General features: G+C 43.1%; 1 long non-coding RNA gene across 1 annotated transcript in view; it reads right to left on the bottom strand.

Moving 5' to 3' along the window:
- Window positions 1-18,787, bottom strand: part of LOC147339707 (uncharacterized) — a 236,010-nt gene that overhangs the window by 150,865 nt on the left and 66,358 nt on the right. Inside the window, exon 4 of the long non-coding RNA XR_015158784.1 lies at window positions 5,995-6,179. This is a non-coding gene — a long non-coding RNA (uncharacterized LOC147339707). The remainder of the gene's footprint in view (window positions 1-5,994; window positions 6,180-18,787) is intronic.

The raw sequence follows: 18,787 nt of genomic DNA on the forward strand, positions 1-18,787 counted from the left end.
CCACACAGAGGCTCTGGTTTAAATTCTGCCTCGAAGCCAGATTAGTAAGAATAGGTAGCCGGCAGAGTCAGTGACGGTAGACATCTGATAAACTGAACTGGGTCATTGAAACACCGCGTCACCGGAAATTCAGGCTTCTTCTCATTCCACCCAGGTAGTGAATATAAAACACCCCAGATACGGGGTGGGGGAAAAAAAATCTCATTGGCACTGCAGTTACACTGCCTGTGACCTGCAGCCTTTTTACACTTCCTGCGGGTCTTTTAAGCCAAAGTGATGGAATTAATAGCATCCCTGCGTTGACGTGTCAGAGAAGTACAGGTATTGTGTCCAAAGGGAAGGGCGTGGCTTATTGTACGTCTGCAGAGAGCAAGCTAGAGGGAGGCAGGGAGGCAGAGAACAAAGTTATGAAGCGACTCGGTGATTTTTCGTGGTAAAAGAGAATTCGTAGCTGACGACCTACTTCTTTCTTTGCTTTGGGAAACCCCGAGAGACAAGCAGGAACATACACATTAAAATGCAATCAGACACGAAGGAAAACACGAACAGTAAAAAAAAAACCTAAGAGAAGCTACACAACTATTAAGTGAACAAAAACAGTGCAAATGCCCATATCTGTAACTCTGATGTAGCAACAACGAGGAGACGGAAAGGCACATTCAAAATGCCAAAGTGAGCATTTTTAAAAATCCTTATAGAATAGATCTGTGCTTGCCAACAAGGTCAGGAGTTGGGGAGAGATGGGGTGGGAGTCTGGGATTGAAAGGGAAGTGAAAGTTGCTCAGTCCTGTCTGACTCTTTGTGACCCCCATACAGTCCAGGGATTTCTCCAGGCCAGAATGCTGGAGTGGGTAGCCTTTGCCTTCTCCAGGGGGTCTTCCCAGCCCAGGGATGGAACCCAGGTCTCCTGCATTGCAGGTGGATTCTTTACTATCTGACCCACCAGGGAAGCCCAAGAAAACTGGAGTGAGTAGCCTATACCTTCTCCAGGGGATCTTCCCAACCCAGGAACTGAACCACAGTCTTCTGCATTGCAGGCACATTCCTTACCAACTGAGCTATCAGGGAAGCCCTGGAGTTTGAGATTAGCAGATGTCAATTAGTATATATAGGATGCATGAAAAAAGGTCCTACTGTTCAGCCCAGGGAACTATATTCAACATCTTGTAATAACCTTTAAGGGATAACAATATGAAAAAGAACACACACACACACATAAAGTGAGATGCTGTTGTACAGCTGAACCTAACACAATGCTGTAAATTAACTACACTTCAATTTTTTTAAAATGGGGAACTGATTTAAAAAAAAATGTCAAAAAAGAAGTACACATAAAATGAGTATCTGCTAAACTTATTTTCAGATTTTCTATTACAAGGTTAAATTACTTTTTTAATCACTGAAATGGACATAAATAAGCAAACTTCTTCAAAAACGACTGGATGTGGAAGTACACAAAATATAATAGAAATCCCCGAGTGTGTCTCATAGAGGCAAACTGAGCTTGAAGGAGACACAGAATTATGATGAAATGGATCCCAGTGAACAGCATTGATACTTCCCCCGAGAAATACTGATCATTTTTTGAGAAATGACAACCAGAGTGTTTTCATTGATGACTTCAACAAACAAGCTTCGGTTACACCTGTTCTGGAAGGAAATGTACAGGTGTGGAAAATTATTCCAATGGCTGATTTTGTGCATGTATATGTCTGTTAGGCAGGCACTAATTTTTATTAATATATTGGGGCTTCCTTGATGCCTCAGTGGTATAGAATCCATCTGCCAACTAGGAGACTCGGGTTCAGTCCCTGTGTTGGGACCATCCCCTGCCAAAGGGAATGGCAACCCACTCCCCTATTCTTGCCTGAGAAATCCCATGGACAGAGGAGCCTGGTGGACTACAGTCCCTAGGGTCCCAAAGAGTGGGACATGACTAACCTGACTTAGCATGCATTTATTAATAAATGTGCAGAATAAAAGGGCATAATGTCAAAATTTCAGTGATTTTATGAGGTTTTGAAAAATGATTTACTTACTGTGAGTTTGAGGAACGGAGAAGGCAATGGCAACCCACTCCAGTACTCTTGCCTGGAAAATCCCATGGATGGAGGAGCCTGGTGGGCTGCAGTCCATAGGATCGCTAGGAGTCGGACACGACTGAATGACTTCACTTTCACTTTTCACTTTCACGCATTGGAGAAGGAAATGGCAACCCACTCCAATGTTCTTGCCTGGAGAATCCCAGGGATGGGGGAGCCTGGTGGGCTGCCATCTATGGGGTCACACAGAGTTGGACACGACTGAAGCGACTTAGCAGTAGCATTTTGAGGAATATGGGTTTCCCAGGTAATTCAGCTAGTAAAGAATCCACCTGCAATGCAGGAGACCAGGGCTCGATTCCTGGGTCAGGAAGATCCCCTGGAAAAGGGATTGGCTACCCACTCTAGTATTCTTGGGCTTCCCTGGTGGCTCAGCTGGTAAAGAATCTTCCTGCAATTCGGGAGACCCGGGTTCAATCCCTGGGTCAGGAAGATCCCCTGGATAAGGGAAAGGCTACCCACTCCATTATTCTTGCCCGGAGAATCTCATGGACAGGGGAACCTGGCAGGCTACAGTTCATGGGGTCGCAACGGAGTCGGACATTTATCGACTAAACAACAACAATTTTCACGTTTCACTGAGAAGAAAGGTCGGAGGGAAGAAAAGAGAAAGAAAGAAAAAGAAAGAAGAGAGATGAAGAGAAAGACAGAAAGAAGAAAAGAGAAAGGGAGAAAGAATGACAATAATTGGAGTTTTCCTATTTTGAGGCTGCAAGTTCTCAACTTTAAGTTGCATGGGCCTTGGAAGCAAAAGCTGATCAGTGGACAGATAAGACAGTGTCTCTGGATGTGTGTGTATGGGGGTGGGGGAGAGAGGAGATGTGGATGAAACCCCGAAGTGATTAGGAAAGGTGACAGTGGAAATTCTTTATCTGAGTCGGAAGCAGGATTCCCAGATGCCATTTACAAGAGCAAACCTCCTCCGTTGTTATTCCGTTGATTCTTGGTGTTCGCCTCGGGAGGCGGTCCTCATCAGAGGACAGAAAGATCCCGGTGGCTCAGGTCTTGTCCTCAGGCTGGCCCCAGGCCACCCACGCCAACAGATGGATTAGAACAGGGTCACGGACAAGCAGAAAAGCACAGGCCATCACTGAGACACCATGCCAACTCTCTGCCTGCTCCCTGCGAGCCAGCATCCGGGTCGACAGCTCTCATGTTCATTTCCACTGCAGATTACTTGCTTATTATGAAACACGTTCACAAACCTACGACCCTTCTCACATGTCTGCAGTGATTTGAGCTTGATTCCTGTGGCATGCCCAGACAGTGTTGGAAGAGCTGTGTGGACCGTGAGCCATGTAGACCATGTGGCTCGGGATTCACACTGCTTTCCTAGACGGACAGAGCCTGGTGATCACAGCTCTTAAAACTCCCATTTTCCACCGGCCCAGCTCCCTCAGCCTTTCTGCCAACCGCTCGTTGTCCCTGTGGGTGCTCTCTGAATTCATAACATGTTCCATCAGCCTGGAGTCAGCCAGAGAGGTCCCCGTTTCGGAGAGCTGCGTGGGGACTTCCCTGCTGGTCCAGAGGTTACGAATCTGCCTGCCACTGCAGGGGACGCAGGTTCAATCCCCGGTCAGGGAACAAAGATCCAACAATCCTCAAACTAAGGCCGCCCACCACAACTAGAGAATCCATGCAACGCAACGAAACATCCCACATAACACAGGAATAAGCAGAGTGACGCAGCTAAGACCCAACACAGCCAAATAAATACTAAAAAAAAAAAGGCCTGCATTATTCACTGTCATTACTTCAAACTCTTGCCATCACCCAGGTCATGCTGAGTCTGTACTGTCACTGTGTCTGTTCGTCACTAACTTGTGTCTGACTCTTTGAGACCCCATGGACTGTAGCCCGCCAGGCTCCTCTGTCCATGGGATTCTCCAGGCAAGGATACTGGAGTGGGTTGCAATTCCCTTCTCCAGGGGATTTTCCCGTCCCAGGGATTGAACCCAGGTCTCCTGATTGTTCACCATCTGAGCCACCAGGATTGTGCTTACCTGCATGAAATTCATCCATGTTTGTAAGGACAGACACGCCCCTCTCCACAACCCTCCTCAAATATTCTGTCCACCCCACGTGCCTTTATCACTGAACTTTCTTCACATATGGACGTGTAACTTGTGGGCTTTTGGAGCTTTCTCTTGGGTGCGATGACCAAGTAAACCCACAGTCTAAGTGTGGTGTTCGAGGAAGGGGTAAAAAAAAACATTGGTATCATGGCATGGAGGTAAAATTCCTTCCTGGGTGGGGAAGATCCCCTGGGGAAGGGAATGGCAACTCACTCCAGTATTCTTGCCTGGAGAACCCCACGGACAGAGGAGCCTGGCAGACTACAGTCCATGGCATCACAATAATAATGCATCGATTGTTAGTGGCTCATTACTTGTGACCAATGGGTCATGCCAATAGACAAAGCTAATAATAAGAAAAACTGGGCATGAAGTCTATGAGAACTTGATGAACAATCTTCACAATAATTCTGTTAAGTCTAATACTGTTTCAAAATAAAAATATATTTAACAAAAAACCAAAATGCACAATATATACTAACCATTTTCATGCGTTATATGATCAGAGAGAGTTACACTAAAGATATGCATTTTCTCCTTTCATTTAAGCTGAAACCAGTCTTAGGAATTATAGGAATAAATCAATAAAGTCTTTTTATTAGATGCCATCTTAAGTAATTAATTTAGAGAGATAATGGCATTGATATAATTAGGGTCCTAAGCTATATTATATCGTTATCCCTCAGAGGGCAGACAGAATGAAAATCACAGTCACAGAAAACTAACCAAACTGATCACATGGACCACAGCCTTGTCTAACTCAATGAGACGATTAGCCATGCTGTGTAGGGTTATCCAAGACGCACGGGTCATGCTGGAGAGTTCTGACAAAACCTGGTCCACTGAGAAGGCAACGGCAAACCCCTTCAGTATTCTTGCCTTGAGAAGCCCATGAACAGTATGAAAAGGCAAAAAGATATCACACTGAAAGCTGAGCTCCCTGGGTTGGTAGGTGCCCGATATGCTATGAGATGGCTAGATGGCATCACTGACTTGATGGACATGAGTTTGAGCAAGCTCTGGGAGTTAGTGATGGACAGGGAGGCCTGCATGCTGTAGTCCAGGGGGTCGCAAAGAGTCAGACACGACTGAGCCACTGAACTGAACTGAGCTAAATTATACTCTGTGTGACATCAGCTACCAACTCATAACCAAGGATTCACAGGGTACAAATTTGTACACATGCTTAGCTGCTCAGTCATGTCCGACTCTTTGAGATCCCATGGACCATAGGCTCCTCTGTCCATGGGATTCTCCAGGCAAGAGTACTGGAGTGGGTTGTCCGTCCCCCCTCAAGGGATCTTCCCAACCCAGGGATCAAATTGAGGTCTCTTGCATTGCAGGTGGGTTCTTTACCCTCTGAGCCATCAGGGAAAATGAAAGTGAAGTCGCTCAGTCGTGTCCGACTCTTTGCGACCCCATGGACTGTAGTCCACCAGGCTCCTCCGCCCATGGGGTTCTCCAGGCAAGAATACTGGGGTGGGTTGCCATTTCCTTCTCCAGGGAATCTTCTCGACCCAGTGATCGGACCCACGTCTCCTGCATTGCAGGCAGACGCTTTAACCTCTGAGCCACCATGGAAGCCCATCAGGGAATCCCCAGTTTATATGTATACAAAGTAGTAAGTTTTTAGGCCATTGGACTAAAAATAGAGTGTCAGTTGCATCAGACCCTGAGAAAGTGTTAACAGAGATAAAGGAGACAGTGCTGACTTAAAGTAAAAAAAAAAAAAAAAATTAGCCAAGCGCTGTCTCTCGGAGACAAGAACTCAGGAGACCACCGACGTGAGCAAGAAGAAAACGCAGAAGGAAATTCACCTGGTGAGTGATTGGTTTCCATTTGTACCTTGAGAGAGTGGATCCTGGATTTCAGTGTGTCACATTCCCTCCGCTAAGTTTCTTCAACACGCAGTTTCTGGCGGCTCGAGAGTCATCATTCTCAGCAAAACGTTCTCAGGAACATGAGCGGGTCTCACGGCTCGTGGACAGTATCTTTCGAGACTCTTCATGTAAAAGAGAGGGGGAAAGAGTGAGCGAGAACATGATGTGTTGATACAGATTTATATTTTAACTTATTGATTATAGTAACTATTATTTGTTGTATAGGTTAGAAAGTACTTTATTTTATAAAATAACCATGCTTGGTAGTATTTGATTCTTTGATACCCCATGGAGTGTAGCCCAGCAGGCTCCTCTGTCCATGGGATTCTCCAGGCAAGAATACTGGAGTGGGTAGCCATGCCCTCTGACCCAGGGATTGAACCCATGTCCCATGAAATGCACGTGGATTCTTTACCATCTGAGCCACCAGGGAAGCCCTATGTTTAGAAAAGATAACTGATGAAAAAGTGCTGTACGGCACAGGGAACGCTATTCCGTGCTCTGTAGTAACTTAAATGGGAAGGAAATCCAAAACAGAGGGGGTATCTGTATTCGTAGAGCCGATTCACTTTGCTGTACAGCAGAAACTAACACAGCCCTGACACAGTTTAGTAAACCAACTGTACTCCAATAAAGTTTAATTTTTAAAAACATTTAAAAATCAAAAAAATAAAGGTTCCCCACCCTATCAATTAGGATCAACCAATTAAAAAAAAGAAAGCCGTGCCATAAATATTTCAATAAGTTACATAGTTTGATACAAAAGTTTTAAAAACATTTCTTGAAAATAGTCTTCATTTTAAGTAATATTATAATAATTGGGTAGTATTTGGGAGTAACAAGAGGTTCTTTCTATAATCAACTCAGTGATTTACCTGGAAGGCAATTCTTAGATGAACATTGATATCCTCTCTTAGAATTTTTTTTTTAATATACTCTTGTACTTTTTTTCCTGCAGCTTTTACTTTTTCCTTATGTATTGGCCACGCTGCACAGCTTGTGGGATCTTAGTTCCCTGACTAGGGATTGAACCTTTGCAGTGGAAGTGTGGAGTCTTAACCATCAGACTACCAGGGAAGTTCCATTTCTCAGAACATTTTTTTAATCATTGCTTTTTTCCCTAATTTTTGTCTCTTTCCTTATTCCCAAGGAGACAGATTTTGCTTAACAGAAAGGTAGTTAAAGTCCATTTAAAAGACTTGATCAGAGGAATGAGTGAAGACTACGATTCTAGCAAAAATTTATAAGTAGGAGGTGCGGAAAGTTCTACAGAATAGAATTTTCATTCCATTTCCTTCTCAAGTAACACTGACAACCCTCCAGGAATACTCCCATGAGTCCACTGAGTCTACCCTGAGTCTTTGATCCTGAGGCGGTTTGTTGATTTTTAGAAGACAAACACTTATTTGAGATGCATGGAAATGGCCACTGATTTCTGACAGTAGTTTCCACTTCTGTGTGTGTGAAAAGTGATATTGTCCCTTGAAAACCAAGTCCAGGGAGCACACAAATTAAGTTAGTTCTGAATTATGAAGTTAGACCCTTGAAAGCAATAACCAGGGTATCGACGGTCCTAGTGGTCGGCCTCATAGAGATTTAATGAATGCCTTCAAGGGTCCACTTAATAAGATTTTATTGAGTTTAAGGCGGAGAAAAAAAGATAGCCAGCATTTTTCACTCTGCATTGAGCTGACAGACACAGAAATAATAAAACATAAGATATGATAATGCCAGCACATTTAAGTTAGCTTGCACAAAAAGGTCATCTTTTGAACCATTTCTTTTTTTTGCTGGATTCAAATGAACTCTCTAGATACAGAAGATGTATATTTGAAAACTGACTGTAGGGGGCGGGGGGAAATCAAAGGTACCCTCTCTTGGATAAAGGAAATCTCGCTGCAATTTCAATTGTGCTCCCGTGTGGTTTATAAACGGTCGTAATTCTTAAAACATCGCTAGAGAGCGGAGTTTGAAAAATGCATTATAAAGTATATTCCCTTTAGAAAAGATGTCACAATATTGAAAATTATGAGTGATTTGCCTTTTAGAAACTTTAGAAATCTGCTCTCCCTTCTACATTTTAGTGGAACTGTCTCTGCAGTGATGAAAATATTCTATGTCTGAGCTGTACCCTATGTTAACCACCAGCCAGGGTTAGTTACAAGTTACAAATTGCATGTATTCAGAGACACTAGTTTCAAAGAATGAGTCCCATACATGAAATTCCACATATTTCATAACCATGTGCAAATTCAACCCTTAAAAACATCCTTTAAAAGCATCTCCATGCATTTCAACGCACACTGCAAGAATTATATATACAGATTGGATTGTTTCCAAAATTATGCCAACCTATGGGAATTGCGAAGAGTTGACTCATTGGAAAAGACTCTGATGCTGGGAGGGATTGGGGGCAGGAGGAGAGGGGAGGACAGAGGATGAGATGGCGGATGGCTTCACTGACTCGATGGACGTGAGTCTGAGTGAACTCCAGGGGTTGGTGATGGACAGGGAGGCCTGGCATGCTGCGATTCATGGGGTCGCAAAGACAGACACGACTGAGTGACTGAACTGAACTGATGGGAATTTTGGTTTCTTTGGTCATAATTCTGAGGGTTTTGTATGTGGTTTCAACCATGAAATGGATAGACAAAATATGCTCTTTCTTTAAAAAAAGATTTTTTTTTGATGTAGACCATTTTAAAAGTCTTTCTTGAATTAGTTACAATACTGTTTTTGTTTTATACTTTGGTTTTTTTTTTGGCCTGGAGGCACGTGGGATCTTAGTTCCCTGACCTGGGATCGAACCCACATCCCCTGCAGTGGAAGGCAAAGTCTTCAAGACTTGACCGCCAGGGAAGTCCCCAGAATATGCTCTTTCCTTATAAAATACCAGAAGAAAGATTTTAAGGCCCCAGTGATACACTGTAATTTCTCTTTGATGCCAGAAGCAGAACGCCAATGTTGTCTGAAATTAAAGAAAGATTATTGCTATTACTACCATTATTATGATCCATTAATAAAAATCACTAATTTTATACCATTAATACCATTAATAAAAATCATTATTTTGTTTTCTTCTAAAGAAAAAAGTAAGTGCATATAAATATCATAGTGTTTAGTCTCAATGTGCACCACAGCTACTGCGCGTTCTCTCAGCACGGTTTTTGGTTTTTTTTTTCTTCCGTTTTATTGAGAAATAACTGATGTGAGTGTGTGTATGTCACCATAAGTTTAAGGCATACAGCATGATGGTTTGATGTAGAAATACTGTCAAATGATATCCACAGTAGGCTCCACTAACACGGCTCATGTAACAAGCACATCATTTTTAATATAGACACACACTCTGCTTCAATCTAGGACAGGGTGAGAAAACTGTTTTTAAAAGGTCAAAATAATAATTATTTTAGGCTCCACAGACATAAAGGTTCTGTTGGAAAGATCCAGTTCTGTTCCTTTAGGTCTCACAAAGCCACAGAAATGAATCGGGGTTATTTTCCAATAACGATTATTTTATAAATTAGATGTCAGGTTTGACTTGGTTAACGGCCATGGTTCACCAACACCTGACTCAGAGTAACAAATTCAGGCAATTCAGGGCTTCTGTTTCATTTTTTCACGGTCAATTTGGAATGTCGATCTCTTATTTTAAGGCTGTGTACACAGGCATGTCCTCTTTCTTTTTAAAAATTGTTTACATTTATTTATTTTGCTGCACAGGGTCTTAGCTGTGGCAGGTGGGATATTTAGTTCCCTGACCAGGGATTGAACTCAGGTCCCCGTGCATTGGGAGCACAGAGTCTTAGCCACTGGACCACAGGGAACTTTCTCCTCTTTCTCAATAGTAACCATTTTCCACAGTCTCAAGCATGGAAGCAGTCAGCAGTCTTGCTGGTCTTGATGGACAAGGTGACCTTGCTTACAACAAAGTCTTTAGATGGCCACCAAAGTAGGAGACATCAGAGTCATTTTCAAACACTTCAAGGACAATTTTCCAATATTCAATGATACTGCAATGTTTTTTCTTAATTGCTCAGTCGTGTCTGACTCTTTGTGAACCCATGGACTGTAACCTGCCAGGCTCCTCTGTGCATGGGATTCTCCAGGCAGGAACACTGGAGTGGGTTGCCACTTCCTTCTTCAGGGGATCTTCCCCACCCAGGGATCGAACCCAGGTATCCTGCATTGCAGGCAGATTCTTCACCAACTGAGCCACCAGGGAAGCCCATATTGCAATTAATGTTGCTATAATTATCTGATAATCTTTGGAATGAAGTTTGAGTGAGAGTAACTGCCTCTAAGGGGCTGCCCAGGTAGCTCCCCGGTAAAAAATCTGCCTGCTGATGCAGGTTTGATCCCTGGGTTGGGGAGATCCCCTGCAGAAGGACAGAATACTATACATTTTATAGAATTATATACCTATATATAATACCACATATTTTTATATGTTGGGATAATGTATTATTTAAACCAAAATTTATATATATTGAATATATTCAATACATATGTAAAAGGGATATTATGTTATTTATCAAAAAATGTATATATAGATAACATATATGTACACATATACACATATATAGGCATGGTATATTATTTAAATCAGAGTTCATATATATAACACATATACACACATATATGTATGCGTATACATGTTGTTGCATAGTTGCTCTGTCGTGCCTGACTCTTTGTGACCCCATGGACTGTAGCCTGCCAGACTCCTCTGTCCATGGGATTCTCCAGGCAAGAATACTGGAGTGATTTGCCATGCCCTTCTCCAGGGGATCTTCCCAATCCAGGGATCGAACCCATGTCCCCTGAATTGGCAGGTGGGTTCTTTACCATCTGAGTCACCAGGGAAGTCCTTATAACACGGACTTATTTATTTAAAGCAAAAATATTGTTTTTATTACTCTATTATTTAGAGCAATTATACCATTATATTATTACATATTTTACATTATTTATTAATAGTAATTAATTATATTAATTAATAAGTAATTAATTATATCAATTATTTTGTTAATATTATTATTGAAGATTGATTTACTTTTAATTATCGTAAAATGATCCTATCATTTAAATCAAAATTTATGTAACATACATACATATACATGAACATGCATAGATATAGAAAAAATAGTTTATTATTTAAACCAGAATTTCTGTATATAACATACATATATATATATGTGCCTGCTATATGTCAGACCTTCATTCAATAAATATTCGTGGAGAATCAATTTGAAGTAGCCTCTGAATTTAATGAAGATCCTTTGTATTTTTCTCTTAAATACTCATTTATTTGGCTGCACCACTCTCAGCTGTGGCCTGTAGGATATAACTACCTGCCTAAGGATTGAAAGCCAGGCCCCTGCTTTGGGAATGTGCGGTCATAGCCACCGGACCACGACTGAAGTCCCCCGGTCCCCTGCTGTTACAGATTCATTAAAATTAGTAAGACATCCTTCTTTTTCATCATAAAGCTTTTTATTCCACAATAATCATATTATGGCCACTAGATCCATCATTTTGAAAGGAAATAAAAACAGATCATTTGGGAGAATATTCGAAAGAACAGAGACTGATCGTGTTAACCTCAGAGACTGTGCCTGAGCCGGGGTGGGGGGGGGTGGATGGAGGGGGTATGAAGGGTTTTGAGCAGCTGTGAAAACCCAAGCTATCTGGACAATGGCTTTAATTCTCCACAGGGATTTGTGATAGCAGCATCTGGCTATGGGATGGTGGACCAGGGATGACTGACACAGGAGAGGGGACCGGGGAGACTCACACAGGAGAGGGGACCAGGGGAGACTCACACAGGAGAGAGAGGGGAGCAGGGGACATTCACACAGGAGAGGGGCGCAGGGGAGACTCACAAAGGAAAGAGAGGGGAGCAGGGGAGACTCACACAGGAGACGGGACCAGGGGAGACTCACATAGGAGAGAGAGGCCAGGATACTGAAGGGTGGAGCAGCAGAGAATGATGGAATCACAAAGCCAGCCACGGATGAAATCTCACACCCAAGAAGCACTTGCAGAGACATCAATGATCTGCATCTTCAGAAGTAATGACCGTCGCTGCGTTTCCATTACTTTGACCCTCCCATTTTCCCTCTGTACACAATCGTGACTGTACCTTCCTGTCATTCCAGATAAAACTAAATCCCTAAGTGAGCATCAACCTTTAGTCAGTTCTCCCTTATCATCAATGGGACCATCGAGCTTTTAAGTTACAAAGCCTTCTCAATTGAGCCTAAAAAACAGTACATCTAAAGAATGGACATCATGAGTTTGGGTAAACTTCTGGAGTTGGTGGTGGCCAGGGAGGCCTAGCGTGCTGCAGCCCATGCGGTCACTAAGAGTTGGACACGACTGAGCGATTGAACTGAACTGAATCAAGAAGAGGAACTTTCCTGGCAGTCCTGTGGCTGAGACTTCACCCGCCAGGGCAGGGCGCATGGGTTCCATCTCTAGTCCAGGAGGAATACTCGTGCCGAGGAGCCACTGAGCCCACTCAACACAAGCACTGAAGCCCCCTCACCCAAGACTTGATGGTTCCCAAATAGAGAAGCCCCCGCAGTGAGATGCCCACAACCACAGCTCGAGAGTAGCCCCGGCTCGCTGCAACTAGAGAAAAGCCCTCAGACCTCAACAGAGACCCAGCACGGCCAGAAGCGAATGAATAAATACAGTCCCTTACAGACGAGAACATGGAGGCTTCCCCGGCGGCCCGGGGGTGTAAGACTTCTCCTCTCCATGCAGGGAGTACAGGTTTGATCTCTGGATGGGGAGCTTAGATTCTACATGCCTTGTGGCCAAAAACCCCAAGACATAAAACAGAAGCGATATTGTAACACACTCAATAAAGACTTTTAAAATGGTTCACATCAAAAAAAAAAAAATCTTTACAAAAGAATAAATAATAATATTTAGAAAGCTTTTATTTCCTTTTACATTGCTGCTATTACCATTAGCTATTTTTAATTATTAATCCATTTTTTGTACCTTACTGATTTCTTTTTTCTTGCCATCGCTTCCATATTTTCAACATGATTTTCCAATGAGATTAGCTTCTGGGTTTGACATAAAATGTCTAGAAACTCACACAGGTTTGTGAGAATTGTGAGGACACTGTGCCAGCTTATTTGAACTATAGACCAAATGGAGGCTTTATGAGAAGGTCTATACGTCACTCTTAGCTCTATTGACTCAGAATATGATTCCAGTCTCATCAGGCTAAAGAAAATGACAAAAAAATAATTCTTCATAAATGCAGCTTATTGGGAGAATGTTATAATGTAAAATCAAGCTCAACATCTTTATCACTGAGGGTGGTGTCACTGGGCTTGGTGGCAAGTGTCCCCAGGAGACCATCTCAGAGGCTGAGTGGGAAGAGAGTCTGTCATAATTTGTGCAGGGCTATAATAAATTAATAGAAATCTATTCTGGAATTTAAAGGGGAGAAGCTAAGTGAGACATCGCAGGTGGAGGAAAGACGGGAAAATAGAGTTACAGCATATCCGTGAGTGGGCATTGAGCCACGGTGGGAAGAGATTAAGGATGTTTGCCTACGCAACATTAAATTTTTACAGACAGATACACTGAATCAGAAAAATACATACATTCAGCAACGTCACATGTCAAATATCAATCTATGCATCAGTTTCAAAAGTCCATGGAAACCTTGTCTTGTATCCATTAGGATCTGTCTTCTCAGATGACCTAAGGCATTTCCATGACAAGGAAGCCCAGAGATAAGGTTGGGGATGAATGAGATTCTTGACATGTGTGCCCAAGGAGGATGAAAACCCACAGATCTTGGGCCTTCCCGGGTGGTCCAGTGTTTAAGACTTAACCTTCCAATGCAAGAGGTGTGGGGTCAACCCCTGGTCAGGGAGGTAAGATCCCTCACGCCTCGCGGCCAAACACCCAGAACTTAAAACAGGGGTGGTGTTGTCACAGATTCAAGGAAGATTTTAAAAATGGTGCAGATCAAAATTTACATAGAACTCACAGAGCTCTGTAGCCCGGATCCAAGTAGCACCTTCCTATGTTGACTCTCTGCCCTGCCAGTGCAGGAGTAAACGGGGAAAAGAAATCAAACACAGGAAAAGAAAGAAAAATAAAACAGCTAGACAGGCACGAAATCAGGGAAGGGAGATACGAGACAAAGGTTCGACCATGAGACACCGAGTTGAAAGAGGGAGCAGGGGACGACAGAGGATGAGATGGTTGGATGGCATCACTGACTCAATGGACGTGAGTGTGTGCAGGGGCTCATGTTCTGGGTTCTATTCCTGGTCGGGGAACTAGATCCTCCATGTCTCGGGGAGTAGCCAAAATTTATTTTTTAAAAATAGGTAAGCACACGAAAAAAACCCCAAAAACTGTTGGATTCCTGTGGCTGCTAAAACAGTCTATCACAAAGGATGTAGCTAATGAGCACAGCCATCCATTCTCTCACGGTTCTGCAGCTGACGTCTGAAATCCACGTGTCCCTGGAGCTGTGTCCTTTCTCAGAATATCCAAGGAATCCCTCTGCCCCTGCCTCCCAGCAGCCTCTGACATTCCTTGACTTGTCGTTTCATTACTCCCATCTCTGCCTCTATCATCACATGAGTTTCCTCAAGTGTCTCTCTTTCTACACGAAAGTCTTCTCTCTGGGCATGTGCTTAGTCGCTCAGTCATGTCCAACTCTTGGTGATCCCATGGACTGTAGCCCGCCAGGCTCCTCTGTCCGTAGGCTTTCCCAGGTAAGAATACTGGAGTGGGTTGCCGTTTCCTTCTCCAGGGATTCTTTCGGACCCAGGGATCGAAGCTGCATCTCCTGGATTAGCAGGCAGATTCTTTAACACTGCACCATCTGGGAAGGCCCTCTGTGCATGTATATTTCTGTATTTCTTCTGTTCTTATAAAGACACCAGTCTTATTAATGATGAGCCCACTCTATGCCCACATGACATCTTGACTTACATCTGAAAGCATTGTTTCCAAATAAGATCACAGTCATAGGAAAGAACTAAAAACAGAGCCACCATATGACCCAGCAATACTACTCCTGATCATATATCCAGAGAAAACCATAATTCGAAACAATACATGCACCCCAATCTTCACAGCAGCGCTACGTACAATAGCCAAGACATGGAAACAACCAGATTGTCCATCAAGAGAGGAACGGTGGATAAAGAAGATGTGGTACGTATATACAATGGAATACTACTCAGCCATAAAAAGGAGCAAAATAATGCCCCTTGCCACAACATGGACGGACCTAGAAATTATCATACAAAGTGTAGTAAGTCAGAGAGAGATAAATATGATATGCCATCACTTACATGTGGAATCTTAAAAAAGCAGTACAAAAAAAAACCTTATATACAAAGTAGGAACAGACTCACAGACACCAAAACCAAACTTATGATTACAAGGTGGGAAAGCAGACAGTTCAGTTGCTCGGTCATGTCCGACTCTTCATGATCCCAAGGACTGCAGCACACCACGCTTCCCTGTCCTTCACCATCTCCAAGGGCTTGCTCAAACTCATGTCCACTGAGTCAGTGATGCCATCCAACCATCTCATCCTCTGTCGCCCCCTTCTCCTCCTGCCTGCAGTCTTTCCCACGGAGGAGATAAATGGAAAGGGTGGCGTTGACATACAGACATGACTGCTGCTGCTGCTGCTAAGTCGCTTCAGTCGTGTCTGACTCTGTACGACCCCATAGACGGCAGCCCACCAGGCTCCCCCAGCCCTGGGATTCTCTAGGCAAGAACACTGGAGTGGGCTGCCATTTCCTCCTCCGATGCATGAAAGTGAAAACTGAAAGTGAAGTTGCTCAGTCACGTCCGACTTGTAGCAACCCCATGGACTGCAGCCCACCAGGCTCCTCCATCCATGGGATTTTCCAGGCAAGAGTACTGGAGTGGGGTGCCATTGCCTTCTCCGATAGACATGACTACATGTAGATAATTAACAAGGATAGCACAGGGACCTCTACTCAATACTCTGTAACAACCTATCTATGAAAGGATCTAAAAAAGAGCAGCTACATGTATACTTAAGACTGACTCACAGTGTTATGTATCACAAACTAATAATATTGTAAATCAACTAAAACCCCAGGAAGAATTTCTCCAGGAGATAGTGGAAGACAGTGGAGCCTGGTGTGCTGTAGTTCACGGGGTCACAAAGAGTTGGAGTTGACTTAGCAGCTAAATAACAACCACCCAATCCAGAATTTGGAAATCAGCAATAACACTGTGCTATATTAGCTACCGGAAAATCTTAAGAAGAGCTCAAAGGCAATTTGGAAAACTGTTTCCTTTCAAACCCTTGCGATTGGGGAAAGCATCAAACTGAAATTTACTCTGCAATGTTTGTTTCGTCTGGTCTAAATTTGACAGTCACATATTCCATTGTAATTTGCCTATTTTCACGAGAGTATCAATCAAGTGGCAGATATTTTGACGGGGTGTACATATCACTAAACAAACACCATCAAAAATGAGAGCGGTCACTCAAAGTTTCCAATTCAAAACATTGAAAAAAAATGTCTTTAATGTTTAAACGTTTTCTGGAAATCAGTATGTTTTTCATAATTTCAACTTGTGGCGCATAAGACAGGGAGAGGCAGCCTCAAAAAAACAACCACGGCATACACATTCCAAGGATGATGGATGCTGTGTCCCTGCAGCAGAAATTTTTAAAAGTGTTGGCACTGCAAAAGACATTTTCAAAACGTAGGCAATAGCACTTCCCTTCTGGTAGGGTGGGTGAGAGTCTACTGGCCAATGCTGGAGACACGGGTTTGATCCCTGGTCCAGGAAGATCGCAGATGCCACAGAGCAACTTAGACCGTGTGCCCAGACGACTGAAGCTGGAGTGCCTAGAGCCCGTACCCCAGAGCAAGAGAAGCTATTGCCATAAGTCTGCACACTACAACTACAGAGTAGACCCTGCTCGCCAAAAACACAGAAAGCACAGGCTTGTCCCAGAGGAGTCCGATGAAGTCCCAGTGCAGCCAGAAATAAAGAAATTATTCTTAAAGAATTTATCAAAATTTTAATCAAAAAAATCCATGTAAGTGCTTTAATATCTACTTAAAATATTAAATAAAATGAAAAGGTCACTTCTCCATACATGCATTGCAACCAGTCGTACAGCTCTTGACATTTAATTTGACGCAGTTCACCATGTTTTATGCTGTGCAATTTCATACATTACGAGTCTTAAAGATAATAAGATATGAGGAGATATCTACATGCGGGGTAAGTTCCTGGTGGCTGAACTGATAAAGAACCTGCCTGCTAATGCAGGAGATGCAAGAGACTCGGGTTCGATTCCTGGGTCGGGAAGATCCCCTGGAGAAGGGCATGCCAATCCACTCCAGCATTCTTGCCTGGAGAATCCCATGGACAGAGGAGCCTGGTGGGCTACAGTCCACGGGGTTGCCAAATAGAGATGACTGAGTGTCCGAGCCCTGAATGGACCCAGATCCTATTGTATTCTCACATAGCTTAGAAGTTCAAATACAGCTGTGCTCACCTGTCTGCATTGTTAACGCAGAAGTCTACAGGAATGCAATGCTACAATGAGCATGATGGTTGGATAACTGTCAAAGTCCAAGCGAATCGGTCACTTTAAAGAATGCCTTTCACACAAAAGTCCATCTCACACATTTGTATTCAAGACAGTGGTAGAAAATACTGTAAGAAATTGTCTCTCCATTTTCTTAAAAGATTTTTTTGACATGGACCATTTTGAAAAGTCTTCACTGAACTTATTACAATATGTCTTCTGGTTTTATTTTTTTTTTTCTGGCCACCAGGCATGTGGGTAGGAGAAGGAAATGGCAACCCACTCCAGTGTTTTTGCCTGGAGAATCCCAGGGACGGGGGAGCCTGGTTGGCTGCAGTCCATGGGGTCGCAAAGAGTCGGACCCGACTGAGCGACTTCACTTTCACTTTTCACTTTCATGCATTGGGGAAGGAAATGGCAACCTGCTCCAGTGTTCTTGCCTGGAGAATCCCAGGGACGGGGGAGCCTGGTGGGTTGCCGTCTCTGGGGTCGCACAGAGTCGGACACGACTGAAGCGCCTTAGCAGCAGCAGGCACGTGGGTTAGCTCACAGACCGGGGACTGAACCCACACTGGCTGCTCTGGAAGCCAACATCTTGACCACTTACTATCAGGGCTATCCCCCATTAAAGAAATCTGATGCTTTCTAGTATCAGAATTTATTTCAGGAAGAAGCAAAACTGCCCTTTATAGGAAGGACTCTTTTACTGAGGTTTCAAGTGAAGCATAAAAATATGAGTGAGTAATCCTACTTTTCATCTTGATAAAGCTGTGGAATTTACATAGTGCTTTCCAAGCATTTTCTCTTTTTATTCTTTCAGAATAATAATAAAAAAAAAAACTCAGAGAAGGATAAGCATTATTAACTCAATTTTATGGAGAAGAAAATGTAGCCGCAAATCAACGCGGGAGTTGCACAATATCTACCATCTAGAAACCAGGAAACAGCACCAGAACAAGTTGTCTTAAACACGTATTTTTTTCCTATTTATCTTTGGCTCCAAGAATGAAACAAATTCTTAGATGTATCTCTCATGTTGCCCTTTTTTTTTTTGGCTGCACTTCAAAGCATGTGATCTTTTAAGAAAATTTATTTATTTATTTTAATTGGAGGTTAATTACTGTACAATATTGTGGTGGGTTTTGC

Source organism: Bos grunniens, chromosome X, assembly GCF_055505025.1.
Source record: "Bos grunniens cultivar Pamir isolate PY7600 chromosome X, Bosgru_T2T1.0, whole genome shotgun sequence".
NCBI lineage: Eukaryota > Metazoa > Chordata > Mammalia > Artiodactyla > Bovidae > Bos > Bos grunniens.